We start from the raw sequence: 12,295 nt of genomic DNA, 5'->3' as shown, positions 1-12,295 counted from the left end.
AGGCTCACCAACAGTCATATTGAACCCATCATTTGAAATGGAATATGCATAAGTGCTGATTTATTTACAAATTCATGTTGTGCACTCCAACATATTCTTATTTGCATATATTTTCCGAGTCAATGTATTGAGATTAAAGGGTCAATATGATAGCAAAATAACCAGTTTTTTTTAGAGAAAGAGTTTAGAAATGGCAATGCTTTATCATGACAGCTTTCCTTTAAGAATGCAAGTAAAGTGTCATGCCAGGTGATAAATAACCACAGGAAAATATGTCACCTTTAAAATATATGAAAACATTGTAATGTAAATACACTAATATCTTATCACATATTTCCAAATTACCTTCTGTTTAGTTTTAATTTTAGCATAACATAATATATATATATATATGGGACAGAAATGCTGCAAAGGCCATTCATTTTTTTCAACTAACATATAGGTTTAGCTTGATGTATTAACTACAAACATTTACATGGATCTTGACTTCTAAATATGTTCATGTTGTTAGACTGATGAAAGGCGCATCTAATTACTCCCTAAATGCATTTTATCTCTTGTATTGTCACTATTACATGGATTTAACTTTGGGCTATGGCCTTCATATTTTTGGTGTTTTTTTGCACCAAGTTTTTTCAGTTTCAGTCACAATTATTTATAGACAACAATCATCCACATGTCACAATGGGCATGATTTATTAAAGTTCTCCAAGGCTGGAGAGGACACACTTTCTTCGTGAAGCTGGGGGATCCAGCAATCCTGGAATGGATCTGGTCCAGGGTTCAAGACATGTGCTAGCAAATAGCAAATGACCTATGAAATCCATTCCAAGTTTGGTAGATCACCCAGCTTCACTGATGAAAGTGTATCCTCTCCAGCCTTGGAGAGTTGTAATAAATCAGGCCCAATGTCTACACCATTTTTACAGACAGATCTGCTAATTTGATCAATCTGCCTTTGTTCACATCCACCACCTATCCAAGGTAATTTCAAAAGTCTTGAACAATAGTGTCTCAAATATTGCTAAAAAAAACTGAGGGCATTTGTGGGAATATGTCACAAGTATAAAATAAGGTACAGAGAATGTGATTTTCTTATAATGTGAAGTTAACATTTTGGTACAAAGCAGGGGATGGGGAGGGTCAAATTACATTTATAATAGATCTTTAGCACCACAGTGTTTTAATCTCCATTAGGTTTTTTTTTACCAAATGGAACTTTCACCATGAAATTGAATCAGTGGTAGAAAGTACATTTTCACTCTACACTAAGTTTCCTTTAAGTCAGCTAAAATTCCACTGCATGGAATATGTAACATGAATGAATGTAAATGAATGTAAATTGTTGCATTTTCTCCCTGATGTTGTTTCCATTGAACTAATTTAAATGCTGCACACTTTCTTTGTGTTTTGCAAGACATTCTATATTGAATAAAAGCACACATTAACATACACAATGACACACGTTGTGTGTCATGACACGCGTCTTAACATATGTGCCTATCACAATGATTTGATGAACAATGATGGTAAAAGTACTTGTAATCCTAAATAACATATTGGCAATTTGGGCCTATTACTGCAGTGCAAGGGACTCCGTGTTTTAGGAGTCTGGTTAAAATTTAACAGAAACCTTTCACACTTTTATTAAGTAAAAAATCAATAAATAAATAAAACAATACCATGTACAGCTCTTTATGACATTCTCCATACATGTTACTACTAGCCTCAAATATATATATATATATATATATATATATATATATATATATATACATTTATATAAACATATTTGAGGCACAGGATACACACAACGGATATTTGAGTTGCTGGCAATACTATGGGGTCTATTTATAAAGCAGTGAATCTGAAATGAATTGAAACATTCCCTGGTGAACAATGAATATTATTATTACCTAGTATTTATATAATGCTGACATATTACTCAGCGCTGTACAAAGTCCATAGTCACCAGCTCTCCCTCAATGGGACTCAAAATTCAATGTCCCTACCATCATCCTATGTCTTTAATACAGTCTAAGGTGATTTGTGGGGTGGAAACCAATAAATCTAACTGCATGTTTTTTGGAATGTGGGAGGAAACCAGAATACCTGGAGGGACTCCATGCTCAAAATTACATTGATTACAAAATTATCTATTATTTATAAATGATTTCAATCACTGCCATTGAAACACATTGACCTGGAAGATTTTCCACCAGAAAATGCTTCAATGAATGCCAGATTTACTCCTTTGTAAACTGACCCCTATGTGTAGGGGTTTTGTAATAAATTCAGAAATATAATAGTCATACTCTGTAACAGAGTACAAAAAAAAACAAGAAATTGACAAATATTTACCAAGATCTATTACAAATAACGATTTCACTTAAATAAAATGTTTTTGGGTTAAAAAATTATATATGTGTTCAGATGCAACATTTGATGTCATGTTTAGGAAGTCAGTCTTTATTATGCCAAAACACATTAGCCCCAAGATGTAAATATCATGACAGATTTAAGGCCAAAAACAGGATTAGGTGGGCACATCATATGTAAAGCAGTAAAGACATTTTAGGTGAGTTTCAAGGTTGAAAAAAAAAAAAAATCATAAAAGACATTTAGTTTTCCCATAGGTTCTCACATACTTTTTTATACATTTTTATAGCTAATTTATATTAGATTTTGGTAATTATATGTTCCCCTCTTTAAGTGGCAGCAAATCAAGCAGCCATTATATTTGAGAGGAGCACTTTAAAGTATGTTGTAATAAAACAGTTGTCAGCATTATCTAGTCATGCTGTCTGTTGGCTTGGAAACATGTAATTAAAATTGTTGCAATTAATACTTCCAAGACAACTTGCGTGTTTGATATTCTAATAAGCAGTTTATAGGTTTTCAGGGAATTCTAGGGTACTTGCACTTGTGTCTCTTTTTTAATTATTATTTTATTAATGAGGTGTTCACAGAGCAGCAAAAAATCAAATAATTCTTTTCAAAATGCAAATGAAAAAGAGGGGAAATTGAAAAAATGGCAATAAAACTGGAGCGATAAAGTGAAAATCATAAACATTATTGATTTAGTATTATTTGGTAAATAGAATTCATACAAAACCACTGTGATTTTTTTTTTCTTAATGTTTAATATAGCAACTTGGAAAGTGAGGTCAAAGCTTTATCTTAAAGCAGTTCCATACTGTTAATAAATTAATAAATAGGATTTACACCAATACTGTTGTTTTGAGCTTGTGGCCAATTACAACACAACTTAGTTATTTTTACATTAAGCTATGTTCAGAATAGTGGTACAAAAATGCAGTGGTTATAGCACCAGGATCCCTACTGTCTACTAGTATTGGTGTTCGAATTCAGGTTGTCCTTACTCGACCAGAATTCGAGTAGACCCGACCCGGAAAAAAACGAGATTCGACGGTAAAAATTTGGATAAAAAAAGTGTTAAAAAAATAAAAATTAATGTTAAATTAATTTATTGAGTGTTTGTGTTTATTTAACTAATTTTTTTTACAGGTTATCCTACAATGACATGATATCTCTTACTCTGTAAAGCTACGTACACACTTCCAATAATTATCGTTGGTAAACGAACGACGAACGATCCTGCACGATATCGGCGAACGATCGTATAGCACCGATCCTGTACATGCAGATAACGAGTCCGGTCGTTCATTTCCAGCGACTATTCTCGTTCGTCGGCGTCGTTGGTTACTTTTTTTACGAACGATTTTTGACCAATCGATCGTTCGTCGTTCATTTCCAACGATAAAAATTGGAAGTGTGTACGCAGCTTAACACACTTTCCAGCATAGTAATATTATGATACATTTTTTACATTTTTCCTATATCCACTATGAGAAAAATGTATCATATTACTGTGCAAGAAAGATACTTGCCAGCCAGGCATCTCAGTCATTGAGAAGAGTGTGCGATCCCCGGGGCACTACAGGTTAATTAAGCTGTAGTGCCCAGGGGATCGTAGTGGAACTGCAGAGTTCATCTTTGCGGTCACAGCTGTAACTGTAGGCAATCCCCAGGGCACTACAGGTTGCATGGGCACAAGTTTCCCAATTCATCACATCTGGTGCCCTGTGTTCTTGGATAGAGAAACTCTGTCCAAGAACACATACTACTAGTAACAGCAATCAGGATCGCTGTTGAAGTCCTGTAGTATGTGTTCCTTGAGTTTCTCTATCCAAGAACACAGAACACATACAACTAGTAAAGGGCTGCAAGAGCAAAGTCGATTTGAGGACCCTGGTCTCGAAATAGCCCCCCTTAATGACCCTGGTCTCGAAATAGCCCCCCCATAATGAGTGATTCAGGATTCCCTGAATCACTCATTATGGCCTTCCTATTACTGACAAGGTGTCCTTCCTTACTGCTATGCTGTACAGTATATAGTATTAGGGATGAGCGAGAAGGCCTCTGACAGTCTCACGAAAATTTTCCTCGAGCTTCCGATTGGTCTGCGAAATTTCGCAAACCAATCAGAATTTTCGCGAATTCCAATAAAGTAAATGGGCCAACTTAAAACATTAATAGCAAAGCCCCTCTACATGTTAGAACCACTAAATTTGCTAGGTATGTGTAGGAAAACAGTGACAAGGGAAAAATAAAAAATAAAATAGCAGGTAAAGTGACAGCAGGCAAATAGGATTTTTGTGTGATGGACAGCGTACAGAAGGCAGCATAAACATTAGGACATTGAGATGGGTGGCGCTACGTGTGAACTCAACCCACTAGCAGCAGTCTCTGCCATCAAAACAGCTAGAGACCGCATTGCTAGCTTGCATCATGACCTGGATGACGTGTTAGGAATGCCACCCAAAAGTTGTGGAGAAGTAGCGCAATGACATTAGGCGAAAGGATGGACCAGAGACGGAGCATGGGTCAGCGAGAGCAGTAGCAGTGTGTGGCATCTGGTCAGCTATCGCCATGGAGATCGCATTGGTAAATGTCATGGAGAGCTGGGTATAGTGCATTGTCAATGCCACTCAGAAGTGTGTAATACAATTTTAGTCAATGGAGTACTGAAAGGCAGTAGCAGCAGCAGCAGCAGAAGGAGTGTGGACCAAATTGGTACCTGGCATCTAGAGCTGGGTGTAGTATATCAATGCCACCGAGAAGTGTGTAATACAACTTTAGTAAATGAAGTACTGACAGGTGGCAGCAGCAGGAGGAGGTGGTGGGTCCTGAGATGGAGCACGGACCACATTGGTAACAGGTATCTAGAGCTGGGTATAGTACATCGTCAATGCCACCCATCTGAAATTTGTGATTAAATGTAGGAGGGCCAGACCAAGATGTTTTTGTGTGCAGCACTAATGCTATGACCTGTGGTGCGGGAAGCGGTAGGAAGGTAGACGATATTGATAGTTTGCATCATGAAGTGGATGACATGAATGCCAACCCTCAATCTTACACTACTTAGCTGAAAAATTAGGCAAAGGCAATACCTATCAGTGTGGCAGTATTGGGGGGTTTTATTTGCAGTTTGTTGGCATCCTGGAAGCAGCAGAAATTTAAAGTATATTGCTAGCTGGCACAATGGCATGAATGATATTGGAGATAAATGCCACCCCTGTGCCTTGCAACAACTAGCTGAACAATTAAGCTGAGGCAGGCTCAGCTGACAGGGTGTTAGTGATAGCCAGCCACAAACTCAGCACAGGAGCAGTGAGGGTTTACAAAGGCGTCTTGGTTGGCCAGTGAGTTCTTGGGTCAGTTAATCAGTGACAACTGCAGTCGGGGTATGATAGTTGTTATTAACCCACCTTTCGTTCATTTTCAAAAAGATGAGGCGATTGACATTTTCGTGATCAATTGTCTGTGGCCACACCGCCAGTGGCACTGAAGGTTCTTTTGGACAAAACACTGGATGCGGGGAACGAAAAAAGCTTGATGGCATATTGTGCCAAATGCCGGCAGGTTTAAAGCCTGTTGATCCAAAAATGAATGACATCACTACTGTCAGAACAGGCATCCTCCTCATAACTGCTGTCGTTAACACCACCAGCCAGAAAAGAGCCAACGTAATTGTGCACCATGCGCTTCATCCGTTCTCGATGGTTATGCCCCCGCACTTCACTTCTTTGAGGTGGCAGCATCAGGTTTCGCCAGGCATCCAGAGAATTCTCCCTGACTTGGCCTAGACGTTTTGGATGTGTTTGGCCTGCTGCCACTACTGCTGCTGCTGCAGCTGGGCAGTAGGGGATCAAGGTACATGGCTGCTGCGAGCTAGCCTGTCTCAGTAAGTCCTGCTGTCCGGGGTACGTGCTGAGGAACTTCTGTACCACCAGGTTCAGTACCTGGGCAAAGCGGGGCACATGTGGAATGTGGCCCATGCGCAGCACGGCCACAAGGTTGGCCCCGCTGTCACAAAATACATTGCCTGTTGTGACCTGGGAGGCCGTCACCCAAGCCCCAACCTCTCTGTGCAAAGCGGACAAGAGTTCTCTGGCGGTGTAACTTTTCTCCCCCAAGGGCACCAGTTTTGGCACTGCCTGGCAAAGCGTGTTCTTAAGTTGTAGTGGTGTGCCCGCTTAACCACAGTGTCCTCTGCTGCTGGCCTTTCAAGAGGAGTGTCGAAAAATGAGGGGTTGACAGGAGAAGGAATGGAGTAGGAGGAATAAGAGGAATGCCAATGCCCAGGAGAGGTTATCCATTACATGTGCATTTAAACTGGGTACAGCTGTGTGGGAAAAGTAATGCCTGCTGGGTATATTCCACCGCACAGGCCATCAGGTCACGGGAGGAAGCCGAGTCTACAATGCTGTACGGCAGTAGCTGGAAGGCCAATAGTTGGGCTAGACTCGCGGTCATCATCATCTTCATTTTCATCTAAGCCAACCTCTGCAAATGTTGCCACTTATCAAGAACCCTGGCCCAGCAAGTCCTGACCACATTCTCCTAGGGTATCAAAGTCTGCCTTCTGCTCTGACAGGCTGTTCGTAAAACAACATGGGAGAGTCATCAGGAGTTACAGTCCACAATCCTCTGCACATGACGTGGCTGTATGAATCTATTCTGCCCTCTCAATACATCTACCAGCGTACTGGTGCTCCGCACACCTCTCAGACCTGTTTGACAAATTGTGCTGCTGCCTTCAACGGTTTCCTGCTGCTGCTTTCCTACAGAGGCGAACTCCCAGGGAGTATGCCTCCTGCCAGATGCGGCAGGTCGCGCAACGCCACATCTTCCTTTGCGTCCACCGCTTATCTTATACTTATTTGGGCAAAAATGCACCTGTACCAAACGGTTTCTTTGGTAAATAGCAAGAGGTATCAAACACTGAAATATCTGTATTTATTTTAAAGTAGGACAGAAATTTCACTGTACCAAACGGTCTTCTTTGGTAAATAGGAACAGGTATTAAACACTAAAATACCTGTATTTTTTTTACAGTAACACAGAAATTTAACTGTAGCAAACGGTCTTCTTTGGTAAATAGGAACAGGTATGAAACACTGAAATATCTGTATTTAATTAAAAGTAGGACAGAAATTTCATTGTACAAAACGTTCTTCTTTTGAAAATAGAAACAGGTATCAAACGCTAAAATATCTGTAATTATTTTACAGTAGGACAGAAATTTAACTGTACCAAACGGTCTTCTTTGTTCTTTGATAAATAGAAACATGTATCAAACAGTAAAATATCTGGATTGATTTTACAGTAGGACAGAAATTTAACTGTACCAAACGGTCTTCTTTGGTAAATAGGAACAGGTATCAAACACTGAAATATCTGTATTTATTTTAAAGTAGTCCAGACGTTTAACTATACCAAACGGTCTTATTTGGTAAATAGGAACAGGTATCAAACACTAAAATATCTGTGTTTATATAAAGTAGTCCATAAAATTTACCTTACCAAACAGTCTTCTTTGCTAAATAAGAACAGGTATCAAACACTAAAATATCTGGATTTATTTTACAATAGGACATAAATTTGACTGTACCAAACGGTCTTCTTTGGTAAATAGAAACAGGTGTCAAACACTAAAATACCTCATTTATTTTAAAGTAGGACAGAAATTTCACTGTACCAAACGGTCTTCTTTGGTAAATAGGAACAGGTATCAAACATTAACATATCTGTATTTATTTTACAATAGGCCATAAATTTTACTGTACCAAACAGTCTTCTTTGGTAAATAGAAACAGGTATCAAACACTAAAATACCTTATTTATTGTAAAGTAGGACAGAAATTTCACTGTACCGTCTTCTTTGATAAATAGAAGCAGGTATCAAAAACTAAAACATCTGTATTTCTTTAATGTAGTCCTGGAAATTTCACTGTACCAAACTGTCTTCTTTGGTAAACAGGAACAGGTATCAAACAATAAAATATCTGTATTTATTTTAGAGTAGGATAGGAATGGGTATCAAACACTGAAATATCTGTCTTCATTTTAAAGTAGGACAGAAATGTCACTGTACCAAACGGTCTTCTTTGGTAAATAGGAACAGGTATCAAACACTAAAATACCTGCATTTATTTTAAAGTAGGACTGAAATTTCACTGTACCAAATGGTCTTCTTTGGTAAATAGGAACTATTTACCAAATGTTTTCATTTTAAAGTAGGAGAAATGTCCCTGTACTAAACAGTCTTCTTTGACAAATAGGAACAGATATTGTTGCCCCTCAAGATTGTTTAAAGATATTTATAGATATATGTGGATAGATATATATGTATATATAATGTATGTGTATAGGTGCAGGAATGTTGTGTTTAAACATGGAACCTGTTTTTCTTTGTACTGGCCATCTGGATCACCTAAGGGATGTCCAATCAGTTGTTATCAAAGAACCTCAACCAAGGAACAATAAACAAAACAGATAATAAAACATGGCAGTGCACAATATCTAGTTCCCATAACAAACTGGTTACCAGTAGGACCCTCAAGGGGTAATAAATCCACCAAGAGATAGCAGTAGATGGATGAATAATTAGGTAGGGGTGATGTTCAAGCTGGACCTTTTCTTTATCCCTAAACTTAGATTCCAACTCCAGATTCACATATCAAAATTAGCTGGGTGGTCCATCAAATTATATTAACCAATCCCAATCTAGTGGGTGTGTGTCAACCAATGGTCATCGTACAGAACACACCCACTAACCAATCCAAGTGCCCCCAGGATACCTAATGGGAAATAACTATATAAAAATGGGAACTGAGAGAATTTAGAGCTCTTTGCTTGCTTGCTCGGGCTTGCTTTCTTGCTTGCTCTCTTTGTCTCCGGGGGGTTTCCTTAGGTAAGCTGTTATGGAGTCCTCTTCTAAACGAAGGAGGCTCCTGAGGTATCCATTAACCTCTTAGCAGGTAGCTAAAAGATATTCTTGATTGCAGTCTTATGAGTGTCTATAATATTATTGCATTACTTTGCCATTTTGTAATTACTGTATTAGGTACTAACCATTGTTAGATTATTATAGGGGTTACCTACTAATAACCTTATTTCAACTGTTCTGTATATGTTATTGATTGGAGTTCCTATATCTAGATATCAAACAATATTGCTGTGTATTTGATGTTTCACCTTGTTTTCTTAATTAGACTTTCTATATGACTAGCTATCGTTTGTGCATGAACCATCTTTTATTGAATATATATATGCATTGATAGGGGATATAACATCTATGTTTATGCAGATAAATATTCCAAATCAACAGGTATCAAACACTAAAATATCTATTTATTTTTAAGTAGGCCAGAAATTTAACTGTACCAAACAGTCTTCTTTGGTAAATAGAAACTGGTATCAAACACTACAAAATCTGTATTTATTTTGAAGTAGCACAGAAATTTAACTGTACCAAATGGTCTTCTTTGAGAAATAGAAACAGGTATCAAACACTAAAATATCTGTATTTATTTTTAAGTGGGACAGAAATTTCACTTTACCAAACGGTCTTCTTTGGTAAACAGGAACAGGTATCAAACATTAAAATATTTGAATTTATTTTACAGTTGGACAGAAATTTAACTATACCAAACGATCTTCTTTGTTAACCACCTGGGCGTTTCACTGATGTCTGTATTTCTGTACCAAAAGTGGTACACTGTTTTCAATGAAATTTTTTTTAAATTGTAGACCTGTAACATACAGAAATATGTCCGAACAAGGGTCTAGTAGATATCCTGAATATAATAAAGTTTGAAACACACAATCATGTGTGGAAAAAAAAATTAACTTTAATAATAAAATTCAATAAAAAACACAAAAACCAGCCTAAACAAGAATGCATAAATAAATAAAAAATACTGAAAATGCAATAATTCGGTATACTGTATAGTAATATATTTTTCTAAAACACCTCCCTAGTGTGGTAAATTTTAAAACAGAGTCCAACGTCACATACCTATAGACAAAACCACATAAATATATTTGTAATATTTGTATTATTTTGTAGTGAATTGGATACAGGACTTTGTAATGAATCCAATACAAAATATTTGAATTTCCCGCTACGACCCCCATCGATGGACGTATGCACTGACATCATCAGCAATCGCAGAGGGATGCGTACACGAACGCTGGGTGTTCTAATTCTTTCCATACTTCTATGCAAAAGGAAAAAAAAAAAACTTTTTTTTGCATGCAAATTTATTTTAGATTGTAGGCTATAATTCTTAAGCATAACTCACCGAAATATGTCCAAAATTTAAAAAATTTAATAATAAACTTTAAAAAAAAAATCTTTAAAAAAAATAAGTGTTTAATGTAATGTAACTGTACAGTAGCTTATATACGACCCCCGTCAATGGACGTATGCACTGACATCATCAGCAATCGCAGAGGGATGCGTACACGAACGCCGGGTGTTCTAATTCTTTACATACTTCCATGCAAAAAGAAAAAAAAAACATTTTTTTTGCATGGAAATTTAATTCAGATTGTAGGCTATAATTCTTAAGCAATGTAACTGTAGTGTAACTGTACAGTAGCTTATATAATATAGTTATAATATATCTATATATATATTATATATAAAGATTTCTTTGTATTGGACTCAATACAGCTTTTTTGTATTGGGTTCAATACAAAGTTATTTGAATTTCCCGCCCTGCCTCCCGCCTGCACCGACGCTTGCAGCGACGTCACTGGGAAACCCCGGAGATCATCAATGCACATGCCGGATGAAGACAGAAGAGGACAGATGTCTCCGGAGAAGCTGCGGGGACAAGGTAAGTATTTTTTTTCAGTTGTAATCCGATTGTCATACAATGTTGTATGACAATCGGATTGCACTGTAACGTGTGTTTATATTTTTAGCTACCCCGTGCCTGGTTCGGGGTAACCGATAGTAGCAAGTTTTCTTACCCCGAACCAGGCACGGGCTAACCGCCCAGGTGGTTAAAAAGGAGCAGGTATCAAACACTAAAATATGTGTATTTATTTTAAAATAGTCCAGAAATTTACCTGTACTAAAGGTCTTCTTTGGTAAATAGGAACAGGTATCAAACACTAAAATATGTGTATTTATTTTAAAGTAGCACAGAAATTTACCTGTATCAAACTGTCTGCTTTAGTAAATAGGAATAGTTATCAAACACTAAAATATCTGTATTTATTTGAAAGTAGTACAGAAATTTCATTGTACCAGTCTTCTTTGGTAAACAGGAACAGGTATGAAACACTAAAATATCTTTTATTGGACACAAATTTAGGTTCGGCCGAACTTCAGCTCAAAGTTCGTGTTCGGGACCCGAACTTGACCCCAAACCCATTGAAGTCTATGGGGACCTGAACTTTGGGGCACTAAAATGCCTGTAAAATAGTCATAGTAAAGGCTAGAGGGCTGCAAAAGGAAGCAAAATGGGAGTAAGAGCAGGACAATTGCCCCGCAAACAAATGTCGATAGGGAAATGACATAAAAAAACAGAGACTAGAAAAAATGTAAAAATAATTATCTTGAACTAGGAGGCGGAGGTCAAAGTGGAGTAGAAGATTGAGGAGGCAGTGGACGTGGCAGTGTAGGTAGAAGTGGTGGTGGAGGAGGAGGAGGTAACCAACACTGTTTTTGTTGTTTTTCTTTGTTTTTGTTTTTTTTATAAATTTGGGAAGACCCCAAAACATTGGGAAACAGAAAAGAGAATGCAAAGAGAAAGTGCACTGGGGTATAACAATGGCTGGGTGCGGCCGGTATGCTTGTCTATTCAGCACAAGGTACGGACAAGTCCTGTGGGATCCATGCCTGATTCATTTTAATGAACGTGAGCTTGTCCACATTGGCTGTGGATAGGTGCCTGTGCTTGTCTGTGATTAC

Source organism: Pyxicephalus adspersus, chromosome Z (genome assembly GCF_032062135.1).
Source record: "Pyxicephalus adspersus chromosome Z, UCB_Pads_2.0, whole genome shotgun sequence".
Classification (NCBI taxonomy): Eukaryota; Metazoa; Chordata; class Amphibia; order Anura; family Pyxicephalidae; genus Pyxicephalus; species Pyxicephalus adspersus.
This window is presented reverse-complemented; position numbering follows the sequence as displayed.